We start from the raw sequence: 16,270 nt of genomic DNA on the forward strand, positions 1-16,270 counted from the left end.
CAGAACCCTAACAGTGCTCCTGGAAACCTTTTTCTTTGATGAATAAATAATCACCACCAGCTCTGAACTAGGTGTAGGAGCAGGATTGTCCTATTTTACAAATAAAAACCAAATGTCCCTATTTGTAATGGAGACGCCATCAGCCTTCCCCCAAGTTCCAGACCCCTGTGTCCTGTAGTTCAGAGTCTCAGAGTGTGATCCAGAGACTGCAGAGGGGTCTCAGAAACCTTTCAGAGAGTTTCAAATTCAAAATTAGTTTTTATGTTTGATATAGTAAATAGCTACAAATACAACTCATATAAAAGCTCTTTGGACAAATCCTCGATAATTTTTAATAGTATAAAAGAAATGAAAACAAAAGTTTGAGAGCCACTGGTTTAGCTGCTGTCATAGTGAGGAATCCTGCACTCTGGAATCATGAAGGAAGCCAGCTTCCCATGTGGAAGATGAAGGCGAGAAGGGAGGAGTTCTGCCGTCCAGATTAGCCAGTACAAAAGCAACACAGAGGAGACATTGAATGGTCTGTATGAGAAACAGTCTGGACAAAAAAAGTAGGAAGGCAAGTCATGCAGGATGAGACTGAAAGATAGGCCCAGATGGGCAAGGGCCACGAGAGTTGGAGAGGACGTATATTATTTTTGTAGGGATAATAAGAAACAACTGGAATTCGCTGAGCAAGAAGATAATATGATAAGTCCCACACTTAAGAAAATCCACTTTGGCAACAATGTCTAGATTTAGAAATATAACAGGGTCTATCCTGTCTATAGACCAAGGTGTTACTTTTCACCCTTCCCCCTCTAGAGAGAAGGATGGGTCAAGGTTCAAAGTTTAGCTCATTTATTATATAGCAGATGCCAGCCCAAAGTCCTCCTTGGGCTTGAGTCCCAGCCAGCCTTGTTTCTTGGGGCCTTCTCTGCTACATTAGCAGTAGCATCTCACCTGGAACCCTGTCCTCCAGGTTCACTGTGTGTGGAAAAAGGGTGAAGAACTTGCAGCACATAGTGATCAGAGACTGTTTACTAAAGTAGACCAAGCTTATTAGGCCTCAGTTTCGGCTTCTCCAGAATCACGTGATTTTAGATAAGACCTAAACAACATTCCATTGTCCAACATGGCCGAAGAAGCTATATATCTCACCTTGTCTAATACGTTCCACTGACCAACTAGGAGTACAGTAGACTTAGGTGACCAATCACAACATATAGAGGGCGGGATTTTGGAGGTTCTTTGTTTGAAATGTATAAAAGCTGTGAGCATTTTCAAGGCTCTGGCCCTATCCTGCTGTGAAATTTGGCTCACAGACCAGGATGGGGTCCACTTCTCGAGATTCTAATAAATAATTCTTTCTATGAGTGATCTCTGAGTAGTCAATTTGGGTAGGTCTTCTTGTCCCAAACAATTGTGGCTCAGTTGAGATATGGGGACTCTGCTTTGTGTACCTAGAACTGAAAAGAGCAAATGAAACAGAAGCACATCTCAAGCACATTTCTTGGAAACAAAGGACTTAATGGAGGAAGGGAGGGTAGTCCTTACCTCCCACCCAGCTAAATTCATGATACCCATGCTGTGGATGAATTGCACCTCCCTGCCTTGCATAAATTGGAAAAAGAAAAGAGAGAAGAGGAGAGGGAAAAGGAGAGAGAAAGAAATGCATCTTAGTACTTGTAGTTAGGGTTAAGTGGTTTGCCCCAATCACACAACTGGTAAATGTCAAGTGTCTGAGGTTGAATTTGAACTCGGATCCTCCTAGGTTCAGGGTCTGCACTCCATCCACTGTGCCACCTAGCTGCTGTTATAGCCTGGAATTTTAAAGATATAGACTGTGGAAAGACACTGCTCCTATCCATATAATAGCAGAATTCATTATGTCTTTTCCTAGCAGCAAATCCCTGATGTTTTTCATGTGGGTTCTGTACCATTGAGGCAGTAATGTGTCACAGCTTCTGTATTACTGAAAAAGTTTCAATCATGATTCTGCCACAGCTAATTGGGAAGAGCCTCTTTGATGACCTATAAATCCAAACTCGGATACATTCCCCAGTCAGCCCAGTGTTCCTTTGGGTCTAAGTATTCTCTAACTTAGCTGTAGGTTGTTTATTTGTTTACTTGTTTTGGGGTTTGATATCTTTAAATTGCCTCAACAATTTCCTATTTCAGGTTAAAAAGACTAAAGTGACTCCTTGTGAAAAGTCGATACAATAAATCACTGGAGGATCTGAGAATGGAGTTTGTATTGGGTTAAGTAATCCAGTACTGAGTCTCCAAGGAATGAGGATTGACAGCTCTTTGGAATCTAGCCCAGTAGTAGCTGAGACATTTGAATTTGAATTTGATGAGATCAGTGCTATGTCGAGATTATGTGAAATCTGAACTCACTCCCCCCAGAGCCTGAAGTGGTACAGGAATGGGGATATTCTACAGGTACTGAGGGAGAGAGGGGAAATAGTTCTACTTATGTTTTTGTTATAACTTCAAGTTTCCCTTTCTTATAACTTCAAATATCCCCCTGTAAAAACTAATTGGTGTTAATTGGATACTTAGAACTCAAGGATTAGTCATTGTGGTTGATAGGGAAGTTATCAGAATGGGGTTCAATATAATGATAATTTAAAAAAGATGTCCCTGGTTCAAGATGCTTCTACAATTCTGAAGGAAATATGTAGCTGGTCTCACTCTGAAAGAATAAGGACAATTTATTGCTAAATAAGAACTAAAGATTAGGGTCTGGGTTTGGGAGTAGAGATGGGGAGCAATGAATGGGGTAAAGGAGTAGGAACAGAATCCTTGAATTATAAATATTAATGTTGATCAAATAGTTTCTTTCTTCCACCTCTGTTTCCAAAGAGGTAGAAGAGTAGGTTAGAGGAAAGTATAAAAATATATGATGGAGGAAAACACAAAATTTTTCTGCTTCAGGGTATTTGTAAACACATGGTGGGGCCCTTGGGAGCACAAGGAGCAATAATGTCTAGGGCAAGCACTTTAGCAAGGATGCTCAGACCTAACTCCAGGATTCCAAGATTCCTAGCTACTTGTCTTGATATCATAAAGGATTTTGAATGGAGAACACTTTGAATCTTAAATATGAAGGTGAAGAAAGATAGTTAACTCCAAGAAGAAGAGGTTAGTATAAAAACTTAAGGGATCCAGATTGAGACCAAGCAGGGCAGACCATCACATCTAAAAGTACAGAAGGAGACAGAGGCTAGCCATGGCACAAAGCTCCAATTCAGGAACTGGAGAAATTAGTAAATCAAAGAAGACACCAACCAGTATCAAAAATCATTATAAATCTAAAGATTCCCCCAAAAGGAAAGAGTAACTCTGTTGTAATTGCAAGCAAAGATTCATATAAAAAAGGGGATTTTCCACAAAGAATACATAGACAATTAGAAGAAATGAAGCAAAAGATATAAAATAAATAAAAGCATAGGAGACTATAACAACTTAGAAAGTAGTAAATTTTATCTCCTAAAAACTAGAGTAGTCCTCTGAAATCAATGATTCCATAAGACAAGAAAATTAGAATATGATAAAAAAGATTGAAAAGTAGAAGAAAACATAAGTTGTCTTAAGTCAAAAACAACTTTACTGAAAATAAGTCAAGGAGAGATCATTTAAGGATTATTGTACTGTCTGAAAAACATGATCTAAAAATACCCAATAAAACCAATTCTGAATATTATTTTTTAAAGAAATCACAAAAGAAAGTTACTCAAATTTATTAAAAAGTGATAAAGATAGAATCTACTAAGCACTTTCTGAAAAAGAAAAAAAGAAAAGTTCCAGGAATATTCTAGCCAAAATCTAAAGCTTCAAAAATTTCTTTTGCTAGAAATGACAGATTTGGCATACATTCCATAAAACAAAAAATATTTTCTTACAAAGACAAATAACTCACTTTGCACATCTGAGTATTATTCTAAAGGTGGGGTGGGAAGGAATTGGGAGGACAGAGATTTAGGACTGGGAGAAAGAAGATAATGGATCTTTAATGAAACAGAGAATTTTTAGGACTTTCTGGTGAAAAGACTAAAAAACTAAGTAGAAATTTAGAAATGTAAACACAAGAATAAAGAGAAACCTAAAAAAAAAAATTTGTATGAACTATTAGAAGGATTTACAAGATGATATAGTACTCACTTCCTTATAAGGAAATAACCCTTCAGGACTTTCTTTAAAGAGAATTGAGGGAATCAAAGAAGAATAACAGAAGAACTGGTTGGTTCTGTTCTGAGGCTTTTGAGAAAGGAAAGAGAATGGAGAGTACATACCAGAAACACACCCCTTCAAATAATTTGGTGTAGAAATACATCAAACTAAAAGCAAAAAAAGGAGAAATGGGAGGGTGGGAAGTAGGTAGGAAGGAAGGTGTTTGATAAGAAAGAGAATAATAGAAGGTGTTTGATAAGAAAGAAAAGAAAGGTGTTTGATAAGAAAGAGAAAAATAATGTTCCTGATCCTGAAGGGGAGATTTTGCAAACTTTAAAGAAAAGAACTAGAATATGGGTAGGGGGGATGAGGAGGAGGATGCCCATCAGATAATGGCTGAACAAATTGTGAGTATATATGAGTGTGTGTGTGTATATATATATATATATATATATATATATATATATATATATATATATATATGAGTATAATATATTTTGTGCCATAAAAAATGATAAAAGTGATGCTAAAAGATAATCCTGGATGGTGTAAACTGACCCAAAATGAAATAAATAGAACCAGGAGAGCTGTTTCTATGAGGATAACGTCATACAGATAAACTACTTTGAAAGACATAAGAATTCTGATCAATGCAATGACCACACATGTCTCCAAAGAACCATGATAGAACATGTCATCCACCTGACAAATGAGGGACATTAGATGAACAAAGAGATATGTATTTTGGGTACATGGCCCCTGTATGGATTCCTTTTTGCTTGATTATGTTTAGTTGTTTTAAGGTTATCCCCTCCCTACCTTGGATAGGAAAGGTTAAAAATATTGATGAAAATAAAGGGATCATTGAAATATTGGTTTTAATAGCAAAGAAGAGAACAGAAGAAACTATAGAAGGAAGCAAAGTTATGCGGGATAGTTTTGAAAGACGTAGTAGTACTGGTGGTGGTGGTGGTGGTAGTGGCAATAGTAGTTGTTGTTGCAGATATGTATATTATATAATGTTTTAAAATTCTGCAAAATGCCTTATCACTATTACTTTATCCTTACCACTACCCTGGAAAATAGGTACTATTATTACTTCCTTTTACAGATGAGGAAACTGAAGCAGATAGAAATTGAATGACTTGCTCAGAGTCACATGACTGGTAAGTATGTGTGTTAAAATTGTGTATTGTTAGGGTCCCCTTCCCCCACATTTATAAATAGTTAGTATAAAGTTGCAATAGTAGACACTAAGATTGCCAAGGGGAACCAGAAGTCTTGTACAAACTTTCCCAAAGATTAAAGGAGCATAATTTATGAGTCATATCTATTAATCAAAAATCATACCCTGGTAAGATGTACTGAATCAAGGGAAGTCATCTAGGGTTTGCTGCAGGACTTTTTAGTTCTGTGATGTGTAAATCTCAGACATCTGCACTAAGACCAGCAAAATATCAAATGGTGCTGGTGAATTTGTGATGATGTGTTAACTTTAATGTTTTACTGACAACTTTGAGGTATTTTGAATGTGTTAATGGACTAACCCCAAGGTAGCCTCAAAGTCTTGCCCCTCAAATCCTCATTCATTTCCATCAGGTCCATGATGCTGAATATCCCCAATTCATGCCTCTCTGCCTTCCCTCCTTTTCTCATGCTTCCTGCTTTTTTTTCAGCAGTGTATTTCCATCCCCATGCTATCTGTCTTTGTACCTCCTTCACCAGATGTCCTAGTACTTTCTGTACTTATTTATTGCTACATCTTCTGTGAATTATTAAAGTGTGATTGAAGACTCCCTTCCCACTGTCATCATGGTCTTTTTTGGCAAGTATCCAAAGAATAAAGAGTGCCTCCTCCATTTCATAAATTATCAATTCAATATCTGAACTCAAGTTTTCCTGACTTTTAGCCAACCCTCTATCCACTGCCCCATGTTCCCCATTAAAATTTTATCTTCTACTGGAAGTCTTCCTCAATCCCTAATTAATACCAATGCCTTTTCTGTGTAAAGTTAATCCAATATATGACTTACTTTGTATATATTTACTTATCTACCTCATTAAATTATAAGCTCTTGAGGACAGGGATTGTCTCTTAACTATTTTTATAATCTGCACTTGATATAGTGCATGGCACATAATAGACCATAAATATTTATTGATTAATTATTGACCTAGTTATCCTTAAGGCAGGAAATGTATTGTTACTTAAAAATAAAACCAGTCAACATGAAATAGATATCCATGGTTTTGTATACAGTTGTTTGTCACGGTTGTTTTAACTACCTGTAATGTAGGGAATGTTATTGTTACTTAAAAATAAAACCAAGCAGCATGAAATAGATATCCATGGTTTTGTATACAATTGTTTTTTAGTTCTGCTGTGTATATGGAAATTTTTTAAATAATTTTTTCTCTACTTTTAAAAATTTTGAACTTAGCAAGTGTAGCATAAGGTAAGCTGTAATGGGCACTTAACACATAGGATAGTTCATCATCTAGAGAAGATGCAGATGGACAGAGCATAATTGTTCAGGAGAGTTATGAAAATGCCCTGGGGAGAAGGCATTGACATTCTGTAACCGGTCCCAATAGACTAACTTCATAATGAAGATAAGAATCTTTGACTACAGAGACATAGAAAAGGCCTTCCAGCCTCAGTCTTTGATCGTTAGGTCATTTTTGTCCTCTGTTCTTGGGGATCTTGGTGACTCTGTGGCTCAGACTGTCCAGGAAGAGACAAGGCTGTGAAGGGAGAAAGAAGCCTGCTGGCCTCCTCCTCTAAGGCCATGTGGTCTTGTGACAGGGTCTTGGCCCTTGCTCTCTGCATTTGTTTCTTTCCGTTGTAGGTGAAAGAACTGGACCTCTTCAAGCTTTTGAGTTTCTAGAGCTCAGGAAGGTATCTTGACTTCCTAATATTTCCAGCATCTTTGGCAGTGCTCTTAGGGAACAAAGAATGATCTTCAGGAGTGACTTTCTGGATCTAAACCATAGGAAACTGAGATGAGGACTCATCTAGCAGAGAGGCCAGATGTGAATAGATGGGACTGATTTCATGTAGAGTGTGAGTGTCCCCAAGATATGAGAGGAAAATGTACATTGGTTCTTTGAATAGCTTTCAACTAAATATCCACTTTTTTTCCAATTCAATCTTTGTGATTTCATTTTTTTGAATCAGAAGTCAGCAAACTTTAACCCTTTAAATATACATTTATAAAAGCTAATTGATATTAAATAATTAAATGGAACTTGGGAGGCTAGTCACTTGTAGTTAAGGAAACTGAGTTGGGAGACAAAGTTTAAGCCAATGGCAGTAGTTAAAAAATATACCTCCCAACTGTTTTGGGGACGGAACCCTGAGGGGAAGATGTAACTTTCCTGGTTCTAAGAGAGAGAACCTTTATACAAAGTAAACCAGGAAAAGATTACATATGAAGTCGCAAATCAGCATGGCATTAAATATTATTTAATAAAGTATATTTCTTTTTCAACTCTATAATATGCTATCTGTATAAACATATACCTTCTCTCTTTCTGGATATTTACTTTTGTTCATCACCTTTCTATGTATATTTGTCTCTTCTGCCTAATTTCAATGTATATGCTATACTCTTAGAGCTGTTAAAATTCATCTCCTCATATGAACCTGTAAATTATTTCACATATGCATCCCTGAGCTAATAGTTCTTCAGTGAACTCTGAATATTCCTGTATACTTTGGAAGTTTACACTTCTGTTTTCAAAGAAAGACTTGGGAGAATGTGAATATAGCCTACTGAAAAGCCAAAGCTAAAAGATGCCAAGTTCATCATACTTTTAGAATGTGTATTTAAAAAGTATATGGTCATAACTTCCTATGAAAGATGACAACACAAAGTGAGGATATAGAGAAAGGGAAAAAATAGGCCCGCTATGTACATGAATTTTTTTCTTTATTTTTAAACTTTTTTTTATTTTAAAAAATTATTTTAAAAATGGGATTTATTTGATAGTAATTTAGATGTCATGTGTGATGTGGTTTTTCTTTGAAATCTAAATTATATTTCATATCTAATTATTTAGGTCATTCTTTTATTGTTATTATTAATATACAATGACATAATGTATAATATGTATTATATAACAATATATAATAATAAAATTATTATTAAAATAATACTTTTATTTTCTTTTTAGGCTATGTCTAGATAAAAATAATTTTAAAAAGTTTTTATATTCTTACCATTGTTCCAATAGAAATGTGAGGTTCCAAATTATTTTTTATCTTTAAGCTATAAAAGTTATCGCCAGGAAAAAAAAATTCAATTTTATTTTCAGTTCCAAATTCTCTTCCATTTTTCCTTCATCCCTACCATGAGAAAGCAAGAAAAACGCATAATCAAGCAAAACAAATTTCCACATTAGCCATGCCCAAGAAAAAAATGAGTCATCATTTCTCTATGTAGAATTGGGTATTATGTTTCTTCCTCAGTGCCCTGGAATTGTAGTTGATATAAATTTCCAGAGACACAGTAATTATGTTCTGGGCTAGATACAAACAAACCATCTATCTGTTTTTGCCTTTGTTTTTTAAATCAGAACACTGATGTATTTGTGCACATGAATTAAGGGGGAAATTATGAATGCTATGATGTAGAATGTTTAAGTCATAATTTTGACTTGTCTTTTAAATAAATAGTTTTGATCCACACACATGCAGTATAAATATTAAGTTAAATTATATGGGCAGTCCTAAGGTTTGAAAATATTATTTTTTCCTAACCTCGTGATTAGGAATCTAATAGACTTTATATATATATACATATGTATATATTTTTACTTATATACATATATGTTTATAAAACATATAAAATATGTTCTTATTTTATGATAACCAAACTCCACAGTTTTGTCTGATCTTCTCTTCCATGTTCAACTGTTTTAACATTTATTTGAAAATGTACTGTGTAGTTCCAAAAACTAATATGATAGAGGAATTAGAAATTGTCAGTTCCTTTACTTGGATTCTTTAACTTTCTTCCCATTCTTGTTTAATTTTGTATTTATTTCACTATTTTGATTATCAATTATACTCCCAAACATATGGCTTCTGGACATGCTATTATCTTCTTTCCCTTATGCTAAAAAAGTGGCAAGTTTCTTTTGAATTTACTTTTGGGAGCTGGGAGTAAATAAAAAAGCATTTATTAAATGCATACTATGTTCCAAGGACTGGGGAAGTAAACAGAAAAAAGTAATACAATCTTTGATCTCAGGGAACTCACATTCTAAGGCAGACAAAAATATAGGTTTTAACTACAAATCAGGTGAAAAGGTCCCAAGGACTAATTCTGAATTGTAGAGTCAAAACCTTGAAAAGTAAATTGCAAGAATTTCAGTCTTTAAGATAACAATTTCTGGAGGTTCTTAATCACTTACAATTAGAGAAACTCAGATTAAAACAACTCTGAAGTTTTGTTTCATATCCATCAGATTGGCAAAAATGACAAAAGACGAAAATGATCAATGCTGCAAAGGTTGTGGAAAGGCAGATAAAGTAATGCACTATTGGTAAAGCTATGAATTAGTCCAATTTTTTCTGAAAAACAACCTGTCATTATCTTATTCTTTCTTCCATAGATCTCATTTCCTTTCCAATTTTCTCCTCAAGCATTGTCTTTCCTCTTATAAAAACATTTTAAACTTTCTTTTAAAAAACTTATCATATCATAGTTACTCAGTTAAAATATTTTTAAAGACAGATGGAGGAATCATCTTAGTATGCTTTCATAAGATGAATATGAATATAGAGCCTGGGACACCACCTTCTAGAAATGGTACTTCATGTTCCAGCGAGTCCATATTCACTTGGAATTATAGCTCATTAAGTATTTCAATGTGTTCACTTTTTATTTAGAAAGAGGATACAATTAATTCAAAACAAAAGCATTTAATCCTGACAGGAACTGGCATATACACAAGGAACCTTTGATAGTATCTAATGAAGTTGTTCGTGTCTCTGTTGGAATGGAAATTTTTTTGGAGAGATGGTAGAGCATGTAAAGATATTCTGTAAATTATATTTGCTTATTCCACTGTAGTCCTTTTGATTGACTGTGTAATGAGAACTGAGAGGTATCTTCAAAAGGATATTATTTAACAAAGCCTCCACCATTAGGTTCAGATGAACAATCTTAATGGATTTTGTTGATTGAGATTACAGCATCTAGTAAAAAGCTTGCCTGGAAGGGAGAACAGGAGGATTCCTTCCCTCTAAGCCTATGGGTTTAGTGAATACAGGTTTTGGTTTTCTGTGTCCTTCTGTGTTTTATTTTAGGTGAAGGGAATCAGAATCCAGGTTTTACAGCTAGTTCAGCCTTGATAACCCAAAGAGCTAGAAAGGATTTTTAAATGTACTTTCTGGACTCACCAGGTTATAGTTGAACCAATTGTGAAGCCAGATTTGGAAGTAAACTTGAAATTAATGCTATGGAGCTAAATTTGAGTTCATGCCTGGAGACTGTGCCCTTAAGGTGTTGGGAAGGAGGAAATATCTACCCTTTTGCTATTGCTACATGTTTGAGTATATAATACTTTGCAAGTATTACCCTTGCAAAAATTAGTTAAAACCAGTTAATATTAAGTAATTAAAAGGAACTAGCACTAGTCACTGATGGCGATAGTGAGAAAAACATATAGGACCCTGAACTAATAGCAATGGAGAAGAGATACCTCAATGTAGCATTTCCCACCCAGAAATTATTACCAGTCATTCCTAATTCCTAGGCCTTCAGAAAAGTCTCTGGCCACTGTCTAGTACAGTGCTTCTTACCAATCTTAATTCAATCAGAGATCTTCAGAGATCTCTGGCCACCACCTCAGTGAGCAGTGGTTCTACTTTCGGCAAAGCACAGGAGGGCAGCCACATGCAAGCTTAAGAACTTTTATTCCATGTGTTCATATCCTGCCTTAACTGACCTACTCATTCCTAGTAAGCTCCTGAGGAACTCCTAGTAAACTCCTAGTAAAACTCCACCTACTTCCTGGTTCCCCACAGTTTATATAGGGTCTATGAGGTCATACGCACATCCAATTAGAGAAGGAGACTGCCTGTTGATTACAAGGATCTCAATGCCACCAGAGCTTCTGCCCACAAGGCAGTCTGTGCTGATTACAGAAAATGACATCCCAGGATCTCAGACTTCAAGGCCTTTGTACTTCCTGATTGCACTGTCTGTGCTTCCTCTTTGGACCCTTACACCCCAATCCCTCAGAGATACCTTAAAACTCTGAAGGGGAGGTATAGTGTTCAGACTGTGGGATAGTAGGTTGGAGCATATTGGTTACATGATGAAGTAGAAGACTTGCAATAGAATATCTCCATCACCCTCACCTTACACTCCCTTAAACTCAGGGTGCACACTCCTGCAATGTGAACACCAGTGGGGAGAGTAATCATATACCAATGGGGAGAGTATCTATAAATGATATTTGCTTATTCCACTGTAATCCTTTTGATTGACTGTGTAATGAGAACTGGGAGTTGTCTTCAAAAGGATACTATTTTTCCTTCAAGCATTGTCTTTCCTCTTATAAAAACATTTATAACTTTCTTTAAAAACTTATTGTCATATCATAGTTACTCAGTTAAAATATTTTTAAAGACAGAAGGAGGAATCATCTTAGTATGCTTTCATAAGATGAATATGAATATAGAGCCTGGGACACCACCTTCTAGAAATGATACTTCATGTTCCAGTGGGTTCATATTCACTTAGAACAATAGCTCATTAAGTATTCCAATGTGATCACATGGATCATACGTGGGAACACCAGAAAAAATTCATACACATGGAGGAGCAACTCATGCCTCTTGATAAGTCAGGGCCTCCTGATTTGTTTTTCTTTGCAAAGACATCAAGCTGCTCTTTGCTTGTTACAACATATTTTCTGGACATTGAGCTTTGATTTTATTACTATATAATCTCTGTTGGCAAATACTCTGTTGGATATATATAATCTCCTATTGGCTGCTGTTTTTAGTCTATAGGACCATCCATGCCATATTGGGTAAGATATAATAGATAGAATCCTTTTAATTTTTCAAAATTAACTTTTATTTCAAATAAAGATCAGTCTTCTCTGCCTCTTGCTTCCTTCCTCACACCCCAGTGAGAAAGCAAGAAAAACAAAACTCTTATTGCAAATACATATAATCAAGCTATGATGTTCCTGAGAGTTTTCATTTTAAAGTTTCTTTCAGGAGGTGACTGATGGATTCTTTCTATTTCTACTTTACTCTTTGGTTCTAAAAGATCTGGACGGTTTTAAGAATTTTCAAAATAAGATGTCTAGGCCTTTTTTGGTCATGATATTCAAATACACCAATAATTTAAAAATTGTATTCTCTTTGATCTGTTTTTTCAGATCATATTTACAAGTTTTACTCTATTTTTCGTTTTTGATTCCATTTTAATATTTTTCATTCCTTCATGGAATCAATGGCTTCTGTTAGATCCATTCAGGTGTTTAGGGAGTTTGTTGCTTGAGCTGTTAATTCCCTTTGGAATTCTTTCTTCCATAGCTCTCATTTCCTTTCCAGTTTTTCCCTTAAACACTATAAGTCCCCCTATAAAAATATTTTTAACTCTAAAATCTTCTAGGAATTTTAGCTGCACCTATGCCCACACTGTGTTTTTTTTTTTCTCTAATGCATTGCTCATAGATTCTATGGAATCATTCTCTTTTGTAATTGTCTTGAATGCCCCATCAGTATAATAGTACATGATGTTGGGGTTCTGTTTGCCCATTCTTCCAGCTTACTTCCTGACTTTGGACTTGATGTTAGAGCTGGGTTCTATGGTATTTCTGGAAGAAAGATTTGGGTGGGTCTTGTTGCTATTTTTTTTTAAATAATAGCTTTTTATTTTTCAAAATACATGCAAAGATAATTTTCACATTTACCTTTGCAAAATCTTGTGATCCAAATTTTTCTCCCTCTTTCCCTACCTTTTTCCTTCCTTAGACAAGTAATCCTATATACTTTAAACTTGTGTTGCTATTTTCTTGGGGTATAGAGTATCAAGTTATTTTAGGATCTCAGAGACAGGCTGGTGACCTTCAAATCTTTCAATGCTCTTAGAGTGAGCTGATCTAGGGTAAAACTGATTGCTGCTCCCTTACTTCTTCAAATTCCTGACTTGGGGTTTGGGTCTGAGAAAGAATAACAAGAGCAGGACTCTGCCTCATCAGTCAAATAGAAAACTTTACTGGTTTCAAGCAGCAGAATTGTAGACTCCTTATACCTGGGAATCCCACTCTGAATATTCCAGTGCAGGCAATATTAGATATGAGAAATAAGACCCAGCTTTAGGCCAGACTGTGGCTGCAACTGCTTTTGCTGTTTCTGGTTTCTGAACTTTCTCTGCACACTCACCAGGGTTCTTCCTACCCAGGAATTCCACTCCTTTTCTCATTCCAATCTGAATCTGAGGTCTGGGACTGGGTAGTGGATGACAAAGTTGTCAGTTGGCATCTGTTCCCTTTGCGGTACCTTAGTGTGGATCTAGGGTATGGGTCTGAGACCTCCTCTTGCCCTAAAGCACAATTGTCTTCCCTAGGTGTAGGGTGTTACTGATTTGCCCCATCTCCAATGTCTGATAACCAACCACTCTCTCTATCTTCTTTGTTGAGCCAAGATAGACAAAGGACTTGTGTTTTTGTTTTTGTTTTTTCTGGATTTCACCACCAGGAGTTGATCTGGTATATTTTCTAGGTTTTTTTTGTTTTTGTTTTTGTTTTTTGTTTTTTTGTTTTTGTTTTTGTTTTTGTTTTTGTTTTTTGGAGTAGTTTATAAAGAGTTGTTTACTGCATTGCTTCCCCTTCCTGGTAATTGGTTGAATATACTTGAATCATGGGAAACACACCCAGAGCTTATGGAAAGATAGATAGATAGATAGATAGATAGATAGATAGATAGATAGATAGACAGACAGACAGACAGATAGATAGATAGATAGATAGATAGATAGATAGATAGATAGATAGATGCCCACAGGTTAATATTAGGAATTTCCATTTTGAATCCTTTTTGTTTAGAGATCAAAGTTTTTTCTGTTACAGATAGTTTAAGGTTCTTAGATACTTAGAAAGATCCTCTCTGGCTTATTTGAGCCAGAACAAAAGGTTAGGTAAGGTCAGAATTCTATTATCTACTTATCCTACACTCCTGTTTTTATTGTGCTTATCTGCACATAAAGTTCTGCAAATAAAGTTCTGATGCTTCATTTTGCCCATGAGAAAAATTGTTAACTTCAACATACATTTTTGGTCATGGCCAATATGGAAATGTTTGCTGGACTGTGCATGTTTGGGAAGATAATTTTCTTTTTTTTTTCCTACTTTTTTTTGGTTGTTATTCAGTAGGGAGGTGATGGGAGAGATAGAGTATAAATGAATAAATAAATATATAGAGTATAAATAAATATATTTCTTTTAAAGAGAAACAAAAAGAAAACCTTTAGTCTCTCTTCAATAAAAATTAAAAGGAACTTTTGGAAACTTATATGAACTGGCAGCTAGGTAATACAGTAGAAAGAGCACCTAGCCTAGAATCAGAAAGTCCTGAGTTCAGATTCAATCTCAGATACTAGTTGTGTAACCCTGGGGTAGTCACTTAGTCCCTGTATGAATCAGTTTTCCCTTCTGTAAAATGGATATCTCTCAGGTTGTTATAAGAATCAAATATTAATTGTATTTCTCAAATATTTAGAGAATTGAATCAAATTTATAAGAATACAAATTATTCCCCAATTGATAAACAGTTAAATCTAATAAACAGGCAGTTTTCAGACAAGGAAATAGAAGCTATCTATAGTCATATGAAAATCTTTTCTAAAATGATTACAGAAAAACAAATTCAAACAACTCTGAGGTATCTGTCATACTTACACATTAACATGATAGAAAAGAAAAATGATAAATATGGGGCAGGATATGAGAAAACTGGGACATTTAATGCATTGTTGATAGAATTGTGAACTGATCCAATCAATCTGGAGAACAATTTGTAACTATGGCATAGTTCATACATAATTAATAATGTAGATCCTTTCATCCAGCAATACCACTTCTAAATCTATATCCCAAGATCCAAAAAAAGGAATAAGAACTTATCCATATAAAAATATAACAACTCTTTTAGTGGTAGTTAAAAACTGGAAATTGGGGGGAGCCCTGTAATTGGAAAATGACAGAACAAATTGTTGCATATGATTTTAATGTAATATTATTATACTATAAGAAATAATGAGCAGAATGATTTCAGAAAACCCTGGAAAGACTTAAATGAACTGATGCAGAGTGAAGTGAGCAGAACCAAGAGAATATTATACACAGTAACAGTGATGTTGTATGAGGAATAATTTTAAATGACAATAATATACTGATTCAGGACAATCCCAAAGGACTTATGATAAAAACTGTTATCTGCTTCCAAAAAAAGAACTGACATAATCTGAATTACAAACTAAAGTTTGTTTGCTTACTTGCTTCCTTCCTTCCTTCATGGAGGATGGACATTTAAAAAGAGGAAAAAAAAAAAGGTATACTGTTTGGAGAAACATAGTAAAGGTTTAATAGGTACAAAAGATAGCTTGCTGAGTGCCATACTACTATTTAATAGCAAATATTGATATAGAGATCTAATGATTAACCCACTGCATGGTATATTGGGAGTAGTTTGAGTAGGGGACAGTAGAAAAAAAAAACTTGAGAGGAGATCTTAGATCTTGGGACACAAGATTTCAAGGGGTCAAGGGACACAGGACATCAATCAATAGGGGGAGGGGGAGGGGAAGGAGACAAAGAACCAAAGCCATTCTATGGAGGATCCTGAGGACATTTCTTCCAATTAAGGAACAGGACTAATTAAAGAAATTTCTAATTTCTAATACAGGAAAACATTAAGTCTGCCTCACCTAGTGTAACCAAACATTGTTAGTGTTCTTTGTAGAAGGCCTCCTGTGGGTCCCCATGTCCAGCAGCATGATGCAGGGAGCAGAGTACAATATGTTCTTCTAAAATGTAGTTATTCTAGAAGAGAGGGCAACTATCCCCTGGGGAGCACAGCCCACAC

This window comes from Sminthopsis crassicaudata, chromosome 4, assembly GCF_048593235.1.
Source record: "Sminthopsis crassicaudata isolate SCR6 chromosome 4, ASM4859323v1, whole genome shotgun sequence".
Lineage (NCBI taxonomy): Eukaryota > Metazoa > Chordata > Mammalia > Dasyuromorphia > Dasyuridae > Sminthopsis > Sminthopsis crassicaudata.